This window comes from Limulus polyphemus, unplaced genomic scaffold (assembly GCF_000517525.1).
Source record: "Limulus polyphemus unplaced genomic scaffold, Limulus_polyphemus-2.1.2 Scaffold218, whole genome shotgun sequence".
In the NCBI taxonomy this organism is placed as follows: Eukaryota; Metazoa; Arthropoda; class Merostomata; order Xiphosura; family Limulidae; genus Limulus; species Limulus polyphemus.
Window position 1 is genome coordinate 781,085 of NW_013665828.1, and position 18,303 is coordinate 799,387.

Sequence of the window (18,303 nt, forward strand, 5' to 3'; positions counted from 1 at the left end):
ACTAGTTTTTTCTACGATACTAACTATAACACCATAATCTCAACTATGTGTCGATTTAAATGAATAAAAAAGTTTAAAAAGTTTTTATTTTGAGTGTTTTAACTACTGAATACATTTCTATAAACACACCATTCTTGCTTAATTATGTTGCGTTTGTCATGACATGTCAAAATATTATAATGTTAAATCTAAGCGATTTATCAAGAGATGTATAACAGATAGTAAATATAATGCATAATGGACCACGTTCTCGCAAAATTTTGACTTTACATTTTGTAGTTAAATAGAAAATAGCAATGTCTGTCTTATTAAAGGGGTTTTCAGAATATTAGCAATAATATGTTAATAAAATATTTTTGAACAGGACAGTTGTTTTTTCTTTCCACTAAATGATTTTGTAACTGAGTGAATAATTCACTTTGGCAAAAGATAAGCTTATTTCTTGGATATAGTTCCGAATAGAGCAATATCTTTGATGCCTTGAAACACGCCCTATGCTGTCTTTGAACTTACATATTAAATCAAAATAATAGGTATAAATAATGCATTTCGCAATGTTTTACTAAAGAAGACGTGAAAGTAATAAGATTAATAAAAGTGTTAATCGAGCTTAAACTAATCGCCTTCTTTGATATTCTATTTGTTAGCAAATATGGAAGGGTCCTTTTCTTTATTAATTTGACAAATAGCTGACATGATCCTAGGGTCTAATCGCCTCATTGTTTTTTCTATACACTTGTTTGTTTTCCTATGAAAACAAAGATAATTTAATATTGATTAGAATAAGATTTGTTTAGATAAGGTATTGTCTTGTTTGTAACGTATGATATATCTTAATTAAATTACAAGGCTACATAACTTCTGTTTGATGAGCGTAAGTGCAGTAGGTAATGTAGGTTGACACTTACGTTTACGAAACGCTACTCGAAGGATCGTATAACTGTGTCCCTTCTGCGAGTTTTAATTACTTTCTTCACTCCAGAACCTTCAGGCTATAGGAAGTGTCAGTGAAAGGTTAGTCCTATCTCGTGAAACTTCTTAACAAGAAATACACACCAAATGTTTAAGAAATAATCATATGCCAAGAACTTCTAGTTAACAAAATCCACTGGAACAGCTTGTACGAATTAAATCACCTTTTTTTAAATGAAATGTGACTATTTTATTGATACAACCACAACGCCAAAAGTGTTTTTGCAATGTGTACCATCATTTCTTCCGGAACGGTTCTTAAGATATATAGGATAGGGAATGTTTAACCTTCTTGCAATGTAGGATTTAATTGCACAGTTAGAGGACAACGAATGGGAATAGTAGCACCTGCTACACGGCTGTTTCATCACTTACATATGATACATGTAGTACCTGTTACACGGCTGTTTCATCACTTACATATGATACATGTAGCACCTGTTACACGGCTGTTTCATCACTTACATATGATACATGTAGCACCTGTTACACGGCTGTTTCATCACTTACATATGATACATGCATTTCATTCATGGACCAAATTACCAAACATTTTGTCTTGCATTTGTCTAGGATTTACCAATGCTCTCTACATTATTACTCAAAGCACACACACCCTCCCAAGTGGTACAGCGGTATGTTTGCGGAGTTACAACGCTAGAAACCGGGTTTCGATACCCGTGGTGGGCAAAGCACCGATAGCCCATTATGTAGTTTTGTGCTTAATTACAAACAAACAAGTTCAATGCACATAAAACGTTTCTTTATTTTAGTGTGTTTTTAAAACTCTTTCATCTTTAAGACCTAGATATAGATTACTTGAGCAAATCAAAACCACATTTAATCTCTATAAGTAGCCTTATCCATTATCGACACTAACATAGCTAACTCTTACATAAAAAGTTTTTCTGAATATGCCAAAAACAATATAAAGAGGAATAGTTTGAAGAGTTATGTTAATTATTGATGATTTGATATTGTGCTTTCAATATATATATATATATATATATGGTTTTTATTATTTGTGATTTTTTATAATTTTACACTTATTTATAGTATCATTTTGCATATTACATCAAATAAAAGCATCTCATAGCGAAGAAGTGTGGGAAGAGAAGTAACTGTCGAGACAGGTTCTACTATATCTAAAGGAAATTATGAGTCAGCATTAAATATTTCAGTTTTCTGAAAAAGCTAAATCAAAATTGAAATATTTCGCATAATTACTTCATGAAACGATAAAATATTTTTCTCTCTCGAAAATAACACACAAACTTGTGTTGATCGTACCGGTATCAAAATTATAAAGTGTATAAATATATTTCTATCATTCGTCCAGTTAAGAACTACATTAAGAATTTCGTTTATAATACAACAGTGAAACGGAAACTTTTCATGTCCATACAAAAGTTATGAAACTATATATCACAAACCATTCAGTTGTATTTTATATACGTCCCAAACAATCATGGCGAACTGGTGATACTAGTATTCTAAATCTGGTTCATATAATTGCACTCAACCTTGGAAAAATTTAACTTTTATTTTAAAGGTATCGTTTTTCTACATATACATATATACATACATACTTTAATAGCCATAGCTTTTGAATTTATTCATCGTAGGTGAATTTCAGTAACACATAGTACTAAATGTTTATATAAATGCTTATTATTGAAACATCCTTTAATAATGCCTTTATAATGAAAAACTATTTAAATGAATCAAGAATACAAGAGATTTATGACAAAAATATCGATAACGAGATTCCGTGAGTCTTCCCTTAGCTCTACAGGGCATGAAATAATCCTACTGATAAAATACGTCACAATATTTCATATATGATAAGAATTTGGTATAGAAAACACACAAACAGTTAGAACTCTACAAAAATATAAATCGGTATCTACCGAGACGTTGGCATGGTGCCACCGATGTGGATCCTCCTCAACTAGTATCCTTTCATTGTTGACCTTTATTTCGGTTGTAGTATCTCCTGCCATGTAAGTGTTTTAAAATCACAAATCAACGCTTCTTTGGTTATACCTTTTCTACGTGCGTTTATTTGTTTTTTGAAGTTGAGCACAAAGCTACACAATGGGCTATCTGTGCTCTGCCCAACACGGGTATCGAAACCCGGTTTCTAACGTTGTAAGTCTGCAGACATACCGCTGTGCCACTGGGGGAGGGCGTTTCTTAAGATTAATCTCACGAATGTTTTGGTCCTCAGTTGTCTTGAACTTCGGTTCCTAGATAATTCAGATCTATGTATACTAGATTATTGAAATAATATGTATTCAACAGATTTCCTTCCTTTTCCAAGAACTGAGCTACATCATCTGTATAGAGTTCCGAATAAATTAAACATTCACTTGGACTGTAGCCAGTTTATAAAAAACAAACTTGTATATAATATACAGAGCTCTAATAATTTTCACACTAAAGAATACGAATTCATGAATTTTATATACAGTTAGTAACAGCAATTTTTCTCAACAGCTTGTGTTGAGAAAACAGAAAGGAGAGAAAGCTATCAAATATGAATCAGGTTAAAGTTTTAGATGCACGCCTCCTCACAAGCCTTCACTGCCTCTTTTAACATATTTTTACTATTACGACACATTTCTTGTAAAAAAAAGGGGGAGGGAGATAGATCGTTTATTTGTTGTGTTTGTGAAAAAATGTTGTCTTATCTTCATGATAAAGAAATATTTTCCTTACAAATGTTGCAAGGATTTTATAATTATTATGTATTTTATAATAGATACAAAAAATAACTCTTACTCTCTTTTGACTCAATCTAAAATATTTGTCCAGTTTATTATTTTAGCCATACGAAAAGAATGTTATTTTTGGTAATAAGGATACTGTATTGTTATAAGCTGAATTACATTGTTATAGAAGGAAAAGTTACTTAACCTTTTTTTCTTCTTCTTTTCGGGGCGAATGTTTTGTAACTTTTAATTGTAACGTATTTCTGTTAAGTATCCACATTTTTATTTCTCTCGTGAAATACTTGAATTATCGTTTTGAATAAACAGTAATATTTTTAACCGGTTATCGAACAATATAAAACTGGCATCGACTACTAAAGAGTCGACTACAGGTTACATGACTGAGAATATTTTAATAGTATTACCATTTTACTCACAAGTAAATAATTTAGTGATCTAAAACAGTGAACAATGTTTCAAGCCTATATTTGATCCCGGATATGTTTGTTAATGTCTTATCATATTAGTTCTAATTTGAATTGTACCATATGGTGATTTTTACCAAATATTTAAGGTTGACAACAGCTAATTGACAAAGCTCAACAAGAACCTGCTCAAGATCTTCAGACTAGGAGAAATAGATATTAACAGGTTGCAAATGAACGGCTTTAATAACAAGTAATATGTATGAGTGTAATCATTTTTGTGAAACAAAATAAATAAAAAAACATTATGCAAAAAATTGTATTTATTCCTCTTAGCAACACAGGAAAATAATATTATTGAATCCTTAAAGAAACTAACAGAATGCAAAAATTCAATTTAACGGTTATTCAAAAACAGATAGAATATGGAAGAGCACTCAAAGAGTCCTCATCCTCAGGGAAAATGTACCCTTACCTATATTTTCATGCATCAGCTGAGCTGTCCATAGACTTAAGCATGTTAAAATATCAATCTTTCTTAACAGAGAAAACATCTGTACATTTTTGCCGCGTTTTCTAAGTTACTTCAGGGTAGGAGAGAGGAAACTATTTTTTGGCAATATTTCGCTGCATCGCCTGTTTTACTAGATGCACGAATCCCAAGTGAGATGACTTGGAGTAGCTCTAGGTTTACTGTTTATCTTAGTGTACCCTAAGATGAGTGACTCTCAGTGAGCTCAGGTTCAGCAAGAGAACTGTAAACTGATCAGATTTATTTTAATTCCTATTCTTTTGATGTTACTTAAAATGGCCAGTTTCCTAATAAATAAAGTTTGAAAACGGAATATATCACCACGTTTACTTAAACTTTAAAGTATTATTGGAAAGTTAATGTTCCGTAAAACTGTAATTTAGCATTAAGTGTGCACAGTACACAGAATGGCTTCGTATCATAATAGTGATATTTGCTTTATTTGGTATGGTTAAAACACGCGTTTGTAATATCAACTGTTGAGTACGTTATGTTAAAATGTTTCAAATAAGAAAATCATCAAATCATGTGAAACCACAACCGATGTAAAATCGTGGTGGGATGAAACGTATCAGAACTATATTTTGCATTATTTGAATCGCGTTTCGTACGTAGCGTGATGCCACTGAAAGCTGATCATTTTGGGGAAGAATATGTAACAGCTTTTCCGAAAATAAATATTCACATACTCAGATCATAAAGATGTGTTCAGATGGGAAGATTTAAAATGTCCAAGACCGTGATAACCTTTGGTAAACAAAGAAATTTGAATCAACTTGAGCAACCAGGATCATCCAGAAAGAGAGTTGCAACAAGTTGTCCTCCCACTGACACAGCGGTAAGTCTAAAGACTTATAACACTAGAAATCGGGTTTCGACACCCGTGGTTGACACTGCAGAGATAGCCCATTGTGTGGCTTTGTGCTTAAGTACAAACCAACAAACTGCAAGTCTTTTCCCAGCCATGATAAGCAAAGTGTGGCGTCTTGTTAAAAGTGAGAATCCACGAACATAAGGTGGGTGGCAAAAGCTGTCCACGTGCCTCAGGTAACAATAGTAACATAGTCAAGAAGTGTCCCCGTCTGGAAAAGTGACACAAGTCACATGTACACATATTGCTTCCAAGACATATCCATTCAACTGTCGCGTATATCTCAAGCTGCTGGAGAACGAAACGGGTATTCAAGCTATTCCATACGAAGACGTAACGGTCAAGTCGCCGAACACAGCGCCTATGGAATTCCGTGTGATCGGAAAAGGGTGCTGGAAACCATCGTTTTCATACACTTTATTGACAATTAATTGCTAGCAGGGAAGATGAATGTGCATTGGACAGGACAACCTTACGACGAAGCCTACATGGCTATTTTCGAGATGCATTGTTGTCAGATAGAGCGTTACTACCATGAAACGTGCCGACATGGACTGTAACGACATGGTGAGGCTCCAAAAGCCTTTTAATATAATATGTCCAATCTACAATTCATCTTCATTTCTCCAGCAATAGCTTATAAATGTTAATATAAATTCTTTCATTAGGATAGACCTGACAGATTTGGTAATTGTTTGCTGAGATGATTGTAAAACGAAAGTCAATAAAGGATCGACCTATGCGATTATTGTGAAATCAAGAACTTTGTACATATTGTACTTGTCTCTCTTCGTGCTTTTGTGGTGAATATATAACTTACAGCGGCACGTTACAGACCACGGTGGGTGATCAATGGATTAGCACAGAAATTTTACTTTCTTCAATAAGTAAACAAGTAGCTGTAGCATGCTTGTCCCTCCTTTTGCTTGTAAATCCTCAAAGAATTATTTCATCTTGTCATCGCCATTCTTTACGTTTATTCAGCAAGAGGATCTGTTTGTCTGTAGGTGACACTTCCACAAAAGGTTATAACTGATGACGAGAACGAAGGGTTATGCTACAGCTAACACATCATCTGTGAAAGCTCAAGGAAAAGAGAAATTTCATATTTTGGTTTAGGTTTAACTACCATATAGAGTGTAGAGAGAATAGTTCTTATCAAATTGTTCTAAGAAAAACAATAACTTCGAAAATTACTTATTAATCTAGACAAATAAATATATAGATTGATAGGTATTTGTATTTATGACAAAGTTACTGAGGCTATCCGCCGTCGTCTGTAATTTTGAACTAGTGACCAAAGAGAAGGCAGGCAGTCAGAAACAAATTACCACCCACCATACACGCTATGTGGTTGACTGTCACTCTTATAACGCAACCACAACTTGAAATGGGGGGATATTTTGTTATATCGAATGGATTCAAACGAAATCCAGAGTTTTACCATAGGGACTTCCCATTTCACAGATAGAAAGATAAGTTCATTTAAACTGATTTCATACTTATTCGCTTAAATTAATTACAGTCCTGAAATAGTTTGTGAAATGTAGTTATTAATGTTAGGTTTTACTTCCTTTAACCCAAGAATATTAAAGTAATAATCCCCAATTAGCTCAGCGGTAATTCTGCAATCTTCCGACACTAAATATTGGGTTTCGATACCCGTGGTGGACAGAGCACAGATAGCCCACTGTGTAGCTTTGCTCTTAACAACAACCAAACCAATTAAGGGAATAATTGTATGCAACGTATATTTCGCATTTTTGTAAAACAAATATTTTAAATATAATGTATACTTTACAAGAAAATATCTTTTTTTTATATTTTGTTACAGTATAATAAAGATGTTGTGTAAAGAAGAGTCAAGCAGCCGTTATCAACTTAATAAGTTGGCTTCTTTACACATCCCTGGCTCTTTAGTAAAAACCTAATTTATATCGTAATGTTAAGATGTTGTGTAAAGAAGAGTCAAGCAACCGTTATCAACTTAATAAGTTGGCTTCTTTACACATCCCTGGCTCTTTAGTTAAAACCTAATTTGTATCATAATGTTAAGATGTTGTGTACAGAAGAGTCAAGCAACCGTTATCAACTTAATAAGTTGGCTTCTTTACACATCCCTGGCTCTTTAGTTAAAACCTAATTTGTATCATAATGTTAAGATGTTGTGTACAGAAGAGTCAAGCAACCGTTATCAACTTAATAAGTTGGCTTCTTTACACATCCCTGGCTCTTTAGTAAAAAACCTAATTTGTTTCGTAATGTTAAACAAGCACACGCCTACTCATGACTTCATGAGCGAATCCTAGAATAAAATAAATATGTGAATTTTCTGAATGAAAACAGAAAATGATGAATCCGGCGTAATTATCGTTTTAGTAGTTTCTTAATTACCCTCCCCCACCCCCAAATAGTTCCATCTTCATTTCTAACCAAAAGTTTATTTTACTATTAGATGTGTAGTTGAAATATATTCGTATCGTAATGAGATAATGCAATATTACATTTTTTAGTCTTCTTATAAACGTATATTCAAACTGAGTCTATACGAGGAACACGTACCCTCTTGTTTCCGTCATATCTACCATCATCAACCCCGATTACGGGCTAAGGAAACGCCTGTTCTTTTGTATTAACACGCAAAATAGCGATTATCTCTAGTTTCGTCGAATGAACAAAGAAGTCGACCCCGTCTCCCGTCATTTACAGCAGTTCTCGCCCACGAACAGTACCATATTAGAAATCCCTAATTTTATACTTGTGTGTGTCTGATAAAACTAAGAATATGGAAACAAAGTAAATCCATTGAAATTTCATTTAGACTTTCTCTGAAATCTACGATAAGAACCAGATATTTTAACAGTCTATTTTTATGACAGGAAAAAAAAAGCTTATTTTTGCCATAAATATGCTCAGTTCTTTAGTAGACAAAACTCATAAGTGGCAGTTTTATTCTGGCGTTTTACCAAGCTACAGAATGGGCTAGTTGTGCTGTGACCACCACGGATATCGAAACCCAGTTTCTAGCGTTGTAAGTCTAGAGACTTACCGTTGTGTCACTAGGTGGTCTGGATCTCTCCCCACAAAAAAAAAAAAATATTAAGAAAATTAATAAGAAAGTAAAAATATTATGATGGTCATTCAAAAAATGAATAATTTTAGATTACAAAAAAAACTAGTACCAAACTTCTATGAAATCTCACCAAAACTAACTTCTTTTATTTTTGTATTCGAGTAAAATTGATTTAAGATCAATCTGACGTGAAAGGTTGTTGTTTGTTATTAAGCACAAAGCTACACAATGTGCTACTTGTGTTCTGCCCACCATGGAGTAATACTTAATACAAGGTTCCAGCAAACTCCGTAGACAAATAAACCTTTTAAAATCTGCGTAGTTTCTATAAGACCTCAAAATAAAGATATTGTTAGAACCAAAACTATTAGCAACAAAAAGTAAGAATGCAACACATGGGTTAAATATCCAGTCAGCAGCTTCCGCCGCAGCATAGATTGTCACTATTAATTAAATAGTTGAACGTGTAGGGCGTATTCAGTGGCATATCGGGACTCGAGTTTAGGACCTCCGATTTGTAGCCCAGCATTTTAACCATTAGCTTATTTCCGGCTCACTGAAATAAGAGCAAATTAATACGCATCAATAATTAAATCTAAAAATCAAGAAGCAATTCATGTTAAAACTTCCTCAAGAAGTAGTCTTAAAGGGTTATGTTGTATTTTACATCTCATTTGTTACTGATAACGAATATCGTTTGAAACTATATATTAAAAGAAACGCATGAAAAAAATGAATCTTTTAACAGGTTTATTCATGAGATTTCAGTGATAGTACTGAAGTTTATTGATAAGCATGTTTATCATTCAGCTACTCCAAATGTTTAGCTGTAAGTCTGAATCAATTCAATAACTTGTTGTTAAAACATGAGATTACCAAATAATTTATGGGTTATAGATTTTAACGCACATCAAGAAGAAGAAGAATACGACAGCTCAATTCAAAAAGATTTTTATTAGTCATTTTGTAATCATTTCTTACTTGCCTCATTACCTTATCTTGCCGATGTGGATCTGAAATCAATGATGTCATTTATTCCCTTTTATTACATAATTACGTTAACGTGCTCTCCTAGTTCTCTTTTTTTTAGTTCCACTACCCAACAACAAACCTAACATTTAGTAATCTGTTTCATAGCTTTAGATCTTTTGTCATAAAAGCAACAACTTTTTTTCTCCTGATGAATAGAGACATCAACTTTTAGCCACTTTCCTGTTAGATTTATGTTTTGATGAAGCAAACCTAGCGAGCACACGAAAACATTACTTTCGTATTATTATCATAATAATAATAACTACCGTGCCTAAACCTCTGATATTATGCATTCCATACCTTGGAAAATGAAGTTTTGCTATAGGAAACCGGCAAAGGAGACTTACATCCAGTTGTTACTATAAGTAGACATGAAGATGTTATATAAAACTACATTACGCTAAATAAGTTCTTTAGAAAACAAAAATCCTTCGCAACATCTCATTATTCGAGGTTTCTTTATTTACGTAAGTATAGATACTGAATATAAGGACTACCAAATTAGCAAAAGCCATGCGACATCCTAAATTAAATGGTTCATAAAAGCATAGGATTGCCTAGAAAATTAGCCGAAAATTCAACAATCTCTCCATTTTTTATTTTTTATAAAAGTCAACAAAGTTTAAGCACAGGAGAAATGAGGCAACTCCACGGTCCTAGCCTCTGATAGTTATAATATTGGACTTTCACTGAAAGAAACGAAACCTTCTTCATTAAAATCTTCCTTTAACAACTTTTTTCCACTCAATCTTTAATTTTCTTAATGTTACGACAGCGTAAAACTCGTTAAAGAGGCATAAGAGACAAAGATATACCCATCACCGAGAAGATAAATTAACTCTGCATTCATGGTACTTCTCAGTCTGAGGATTTTCCTAGATCCTGTAGAATCGGTTTGCTTAATGCAGTGTGTGGTTTTTTTATATATAAATAAGGCTTGTAATTCCGAAACGTTTGAAAAACACGTTTCATTCTGTTGCCGTCTCAGATTTTATTCGGTTGAAAAATGATAATTTTCTTTCATTCAATACAAATACGTTGTACAGTTTGATACACCACCATATGAAAGTACAAATGCACGTATTCATAAAATTAAGTAATTATCTCTATATTGTGTGTATTTAATCTCCATCTCGAAGTTTGGAACATTCTTTAAGTGAGTGATAACGTTATAAAGTGTACAAATAAGTTTTTATTATCATATTGGACCACATCTTACACAGTATTAGTGCTGATCCAACTAATCTGTAATGCATTTATTTTAACCATTCTTGTTTTTATTCTATTGTAATTTGCCCAGGTTTATCAAATCTTCAAATGAGGGCTGTTTTTACTGAAGTGTCTATTTACCGAAGACTTCAAGCCCGGGTGAACTGCTGTACTCCATATCTGTTAATTGCAAGTGAAACGGAAAGACTTTTCTATAGAAGTTGAAGTACGTAAAACGTTGTAACAAAATACAATTCAAATATCAAATAAAACAGCTCACCAGTTCGAAATTCAACTTTTTTTTTCTAAAATGTCATGTTATGTTGCTGTTCAGAACAAAGCGTGAATTGTAGATTTTAAAGTCGTTATTTAATAACAATTTAAGTATTTACTTCCCCAACTTTTACGTCGAAGGAAAGCAGTTTGAGTACAAAAAAAACTACATAACACAAACAGTAATTTTAAAACAAAAAACAACCTCAGGGTGCTATATTACAGGTTTGTCCATGTACTGGAGTTCTGTGCACGTAAGCATTACTAGAGAAGTAATAACACACAGGAATGTAGCAAAAAATAAAATAAAATAAATAAATATACATTATATGGTACTATTGGAGAACCTCCAACTAATAAAATTTATGTCTATGAAATGTTAGAATCATAAAACCTTCTAGGTTATTTTCTATTTTGCACGTTGACATACGTGTGATAAAAGTTATTTCCACCTATTTTGATGAAAAGTATTTCAAGCAGAAGCGAGTTGACATTAATGGCATAATCCAAAGGAATAAAACGATTTTATAACTTTAGTAAATATTTCCGTTATAATCTAACATTTTTATAGCTTCTTCAGGTGTATTGGCTACATATTAGTGGTGATGACTTAGACTGTTCATGTTCAGTATCTCCCGAGTAGCTGTAAGGTAAAAACGATGGTATCGAAACGAAAAGATATAACTGTTTCGCTTACAGTTAAATCTAATCTACGTCTATATTCTCAGAAGAACAAAGACTATTTCTGGTTAAAAACCGGTTTTAGTTGTTTGATGAGTATGGGTTTTCTTTACTATTAACATAAGTTCATCAGTGCTGTTTGTACTGGTGTTTGGTTTTACTATGTTCCTTTATAGTAGATCCAACGAAAAGTTGTTCAAAACAAGGAAAGAATGTTGTAAACGTTTGTAAGAATCCACATTCTTTCTGAATCATGTTAACATCGCGTTATCCTGTAACTGAACACAGAATGTAATAAGTACTTTTAAAAACTTTACATTGTGTCTGAATCATAATAACATCGGGTTATCCTTTAACTGAACACAGAATGTCATAAGTTCTTTTAAAAATTCACATTGTGTCTGAATCATATTAATACCGCGTTATCCTGTCATTGAACACAGAATGTCATAAGTACTTCTAAAAATTCACATTGTGTCTGAATCATATTAACACTGTGTTATCCTATAAATAAACACAGAATCAGACGTATTATTGACTGGCTGTGTTCATTTTGCTTACATACAAAAATCTGCTAAACTTTGTTCTATATAGAATGTGCTCACAATACTAATCCACTCGGACGTGAAAGCACATAAAACAGAATATAATGATACATAGAACAAGAGAAACACCGTTGGGTTGATATAAAACATTAAATATAGATGTACATAGCGTGCAATAAAAATATTATCTGTTTTTGTGATTTTTTTTCCATTCGTTATCCACGGACTTCCTTCATATTACTTATATTTCTGTCTTCTCGTTAATCAATGGCGTTATCTCTGGCCACAGCTAGAGTTTCCATTTTCAAGATGTGGTATAATCTATACAACTTCACGAGATTCATTACAAAGAATGATTATCCACTACTAGAGTTCGTGACTATTTCACAACCATTGTTATTTTAGTATTAACAGAGCAAGATACTTTTACATAAAAGTTCTTTCTTAACACTCACTTCGCGTGAATAATTTCCATATTAAATTTCCAATAGACTCGTATCCTTTCAGACGGAACTTGTTATTTTAGATTTAAATCCAGATTCTTAACGGAGAGTTTTGCACGAAACAGTTGTAACTTCAGCTAATTGTATGGCATACTTCCCTGTTATTACGAAACTTTCGTATACAGCTTGTTCATCAGACGTCTGATGACGTTGATTCTTTGGGTAAGTCGTTTCCAGCAGATGACGAGTAATGATACTGTTCAACATCTGAAAGTTCTATTAATACAAGTGTATGACACAGATGCATCACCAGAGATGTGTAAAAACATGCTTAATACTGGCATTAATGATTCATCTATAAAGCGCGATAATGCCAATACGCATCACATTATGATTCTTAATACAATGTAATCACGCTTAACGTGTACTATACAACACTAATAGTCTTGCACGCAAGTATATTATAAACTAAGTTAGTCCTAAACCAGTTAATTTTATTTAATGATCCAAAATATGAGATTACAGTCCAACACAGACATTGCAATGCTAAACCAGTTGTGGATGTAATCTTAAATGCAGGAAACATTGAGTGATATTCCTTTATACTGAACATATTTATAAAAACACCCTATTTAAATACAACACAACTAATGCATCATTAACAGGTTCCACGATACACACAATACAACGCCATTATCAGTTTATCAAAGAATGACGATCTCTTGTATAGTCATGTATACCCGTGTTCAGTTTATCAAAGAATGACGATCTCTTGTATAGTCATGTATACCCGTGTTCAGTTTATCAAAGAATGACGATCTCTTGTATAGTCATGTATACCCGTGTTCAGTTTATCAAAGAATGACGATCTCTTGTATAGTCATGTATACCCGTGTTCAGTTTATCAAAGAATGACGATCTCTTGTATAGTCGTGTATACCTGTGTTCAGTTTATCAAAGAATGGTATACTCTGTGGTACAACTATGGATTTTGAAGCTGTCGAGTGGGGATCGAGGGATCGATTCCGAGCCATGCCGCAAAATATTCTCCATACCTTAAGTTGTGTATACGTTTTAAGAGTGACCGTCAATCTCTTAGTGTGGTTGTGGTAAGGTGCTGGTAACTGGCATAATTTCCTCTAGTCAGTAGCTCAAAATTAGGTACAACGGCAGATAATCTTAGTAGCTTTGCCATAAGGACGAAATACATACATCACTATTCTGAATCCAATTCAACGTGGGTCATTTAAAGCCAACTTAAAAAATCACTACTAATATCATTTTAAAATGACGTCAAAGCATTAAGTAAAAATATATTTAAACGTTTTCTGAGAAAGATTTGATTAATTACTTCCAGCTATTTAAATTAATAAAATCCTATGTTTTGTTATTTAATTGTTTTGATTACTAAAACTGTAAATATAGGTATGCCATTTCATCAAGTTTGTTTAGATACGCGCTGTTGGAATTGATTTTATGATTTTTATTATTTGTAAATACCGTAGCATTTTGGTTACCATGTTTCCTGTGATTTGTTGTTGTTGTTTATTTGTCAATAATTTTGAAAGCACTCAAGAATTTCATTGTTTGAAACTCGGTGACCTCATTTCCTCTAAAGTAAGAATATATCCTTAGTGACGTCATTTCCTTTGAAGTAAAAATAAATCATTAAATCTATATAACATTCAGGTTAGGGTGTTTTCCCAAAAAGAATGATATAATCTCTTTATGATATGTCTCAATCCATGTTTATTTTCTATCATTATATTTTGCTAGCTTTCGCTTTAGCTGTATAGTTATATTCATATTATACTTAGAACGTCTGATATTATATGCTACTGTTCATTTCGTAGTTTAAAATCTAAAAGAACGAATTAATTCTCTATATATATATGAAAAATATACACCTCTAAATGAAGCATGTATCTTTTTTTTGTTCTTGAGTTTACGCTAATCATCATGAGTCTGAATTTAAATGTGTGAGTCTAAACGTGTCTACATCTTGCTTCAGAGAAAGCTTAGATCTTTATATCTTTACTTTGTTGTAACTTCTGGTAGTTTTCCAACAAGCAATGAAAAAAACAGTTTTCTTCAAACAGCAATTATTACATTCTTCTTCTGTGATATTGGAATATACCATAGGGTTTTTGTTTTCTTTCCACAAACTAGAGTATAGCTTAGACAGTGATTCCTATAACATCATTTAAGAAAATAAAGACACTGACTATTAAAAAAACCTTTCCATGTTCTTTGAAAAGAAGGTTTGAAGCTGCCTTAAAGCAGTTATTATATTTTTTGATTCTCAATTTTTTTTTAAAGTTGCTTTTAAATGTTTAATAAATTTTCCTAGTTTATTTGAGATTTCACATCATTCGACTCAACAACATTCAAAATTCAGCAATCTTTGCCTAAAGTGAAATATCACGGCTACAGATTTTCGTTATAACCTCATTTTGGAAAATAATCAAAAATGAATCGAGTTTGTAATCACGACACGAAACTTTAAATTTATTCTGAAGATTAGTTTCAAGAGTTTTCGTGTTTTTCAGAAGATTCAAAACACAGCAGAAAAAGCATTGACTATAAATTTGCGAATTTTTGTTGCCCAAAAAAATGCTTCAAATTGCTCTTTAAACCTCCTAGATACTGATGTGTTTATTCTATTATATTAAAGTCATTCCTATATTTTATAATTAAACTATAACCTTTCAGGTGGTTAGAGAGCTCGACTCACAATCTGAAGGTCGCGGGTTCGAATCCCCGTCCCACCAAACATGTTCGATCTTTCAGCCGTGGGGGCGTTATAATGTGATATTCTATCCCACTATTCGTTGGTAAAAGAGTAGCCCAAGAGTTGGCGGTGGGTGGTGATGACTAGCTGCCTTCCCTCTAGTCTTCCACTGCTATATTATGGACGGCTAGCGCAAATAACCCTCGTGTAGCTTTGCGCGAAATTCAAACCAAACAAATAAACCTTGTCTCTAACACATTTGTTATCATTGTATTCATTTAATAATACAAATTGTTTTACTAAAAATTAATAATTAACTGTCCAACGCATGTTTAAGGGTAGATTTTTGGATATTTCTCAGTTTTGTATTTATGTTGATAATTGCAACTACTGTAAAGGTTCTTTTTTTGTTTGTTTTCCATGTACAACATCACCCGAGTAGGAAATAAAACTTATTAGTGTTGTTCAGTACAAACACGTGTCATTAAATATGTCATCATTATCTTTAGTTGGCAGACATTTACTTAACAAGTTTATCTGACTCGAGAGCTTATTCGAGAAATTTTGTTTTTTTTTAAGTTTAAAAACTGCACGATTTAGTTAATAAAAGAATTATAAAATTTGCTCCCAGTGATGATTAGTTTTGACCAATCTCTGTAATAGTTTGAACAGAGAAGTCCGTCTAGTATAAGGTTCAATTTTGTCTGTTTTGTGAAATAGTATATAACTATAGCAGTTGCCATGAAATGTTGTTTCAAAGAGATGATGGTGTTAATTAATTCGCCTTAGATGATATCTCAATGTTCAGTAGTAGACTCTATGAACCGCCAAGTGCAATTCACGTCAGTCCTTGTCAGTTGAATTTTTAATTGAAAAAAAAACAGGCAGCGTTTTCTCAATTCTCTGGTTTTCTCTTGTTCATGAGCTACTTGATATAATCCATACTGCTCTATTTAGGGATCAAAGTACTATTAGTCAAAGGTGAACATTAACATTCCGAATTTCAGCTTCGTGCTCACACTTCAGTGTATGTTGAACACATTATTTCACTCAACCTCAGATATGGTAACCAATATTATACCTCGGTTAGGTCGCGGCTCATGTTTTAACTCTGCTGTAGTCTAACTGATATTTTCTTTCATAGTTATATAAATAATCTGAATTATTCGTACTTTCAGTATACAAATCGTTGGCATTCTGAGAAATAATATATTCATAACTGATCATATTCATGTTCTAAGTTATATATAGTATGGAAAATACATCATACAAAAATGAAACTTCAGTGTATTTCTGGATCTTGAAATCTCACAAGCCGTCATAGTTATGTGTGATCCACTCGAATTCGGAAATCTTGTCAGAGGTAACACTATTCTGAATATATGCATGTCTTCTCCCCCCCCTTCTCTGTGAAGTTTACGTACCTTAATGACATATTGCTGGTAATCTTGTATGTGAGAACAACCCATGAGCTGAAGGTAGTAATCAATACATCTTTCGAGGCTAGGGCCAGACTGGCACCAGTATAGTTTTTTTGTTGTTTTTTTTTGTGACAGCTACACGCACTTTTTCTTCTTTCACTTAGTCTCCACGTCGGTTTTAAACAAGTTAGTAGCAGTTGATGTAAGATGGTCCAGTTCAGAAACAAGGATTCAAACTCATCACCTTTTCATTGGTAGGTATACTAAGTCTTTTTTACTGTCTCTATCTTCTCTTAGTTAGTCTTATACTCGATCACTTAAAAAATAAATGATGTTATATCTTTTTATTAAATATTTTTTTTACCTTGTTGCATTATTATTTGCATTAACTGCTTCTCGCTGCTAAATATTTCGCCGAATGTTTCGATGATGAAATAATCGCACAGTTCTTCTATTGGAGTACAAAATTAGGAAGATTGGGCTTATTTTGAAATGAATTACTAATATTCCATGCATTCTGCAACTAGAGAGAAAAAAAGAATGTTTTTTTCTTAATAGTGGCCTCATCCAATTCCACATGACTCTGCAGTGCTGAGAAATCTAGTTAAAAAGGCAAGGCTCCATAAACAGGGTATGTAAGTAGTAGGGGTTTGTCACGCGAATTCTGAACTTTCAGAATTTGATGCAGAATCTTCACAACCATAGTTTAATTTTGTTTTCTCCGTAATGTGACTAATTTCTTCTTCAGTAATCTCTGTATTGCTTATAATAATTATCTGGAGTTTGCTCGATAGGTTTATCATTATTGGTGTATATATAAATTGTTGTCATATTCATGTCTATATCTTTTAACACAGGATAATTGAAACATCCATGATGTTATTAAACACCTCTTGTTATACTATTGTAAATCAGCAATAATTATATTGTTTTTATTGGGAAATACGTGATATCTTCCAACAATAAGTCAGGAATTATATTGTTTTCTATAAGAAATACATGATATCTTCCAACAATAAGTCAGGAATTATATTGTTTTCTATAAGAAATACACCATATCTTCTAACAATAAGTCAGGAATTATATTGTTTTCTATAAGAAATACATGATATCTTCCAACAATAACAGGAGTTATATTATTTTCTATTAGGAAATACACAAGTCTTCAGGGAGGGCTTCTTTGATTAGTTTTATATACAGTTTATAAATCTTTTTTCAAAACATGTAAAGCTTTAAAAAAAACGTTTTCCAAACTATGTACAACTAATAGTTGTGTTTTATTTAGTTAACAGTAATAAAGAAGACTGATTATCAACAACTCCTTGAGTTTATTTGTCAATGGTTTTCATTGTTCCCGAGGAATACTATCCAAACTCCTCTT

The 18,303-nt window shown here is 32.7% G+C and overlaps 1 long non-coding RNA gene across 2 annotated transcripts in view; it reads left to right on the forward strand.

The window, feature by feature from the left end:
* The window catches only part of LOC111085059, a 60,832-nt gene extending 42,743 nt beyond the window's left edge, over positions 1-18,089 (forward strand). For both annotated transcript variants that reach the window (XR_002609918.1, XR_002609919.1), the window contains exons 2-3: positions 17,087-17,176; positions 17,481-18,089. This is a non-coding gene — a long non-coding RNA (uncharacterized LOC111085059). The remainder of the gene's footprint in view (positions 1-17,086; positions 17,177-17,480) is intronic.
* The last annotated feature ends 214 nt before the right edge of the window (positions 18,090-18,303 follow it).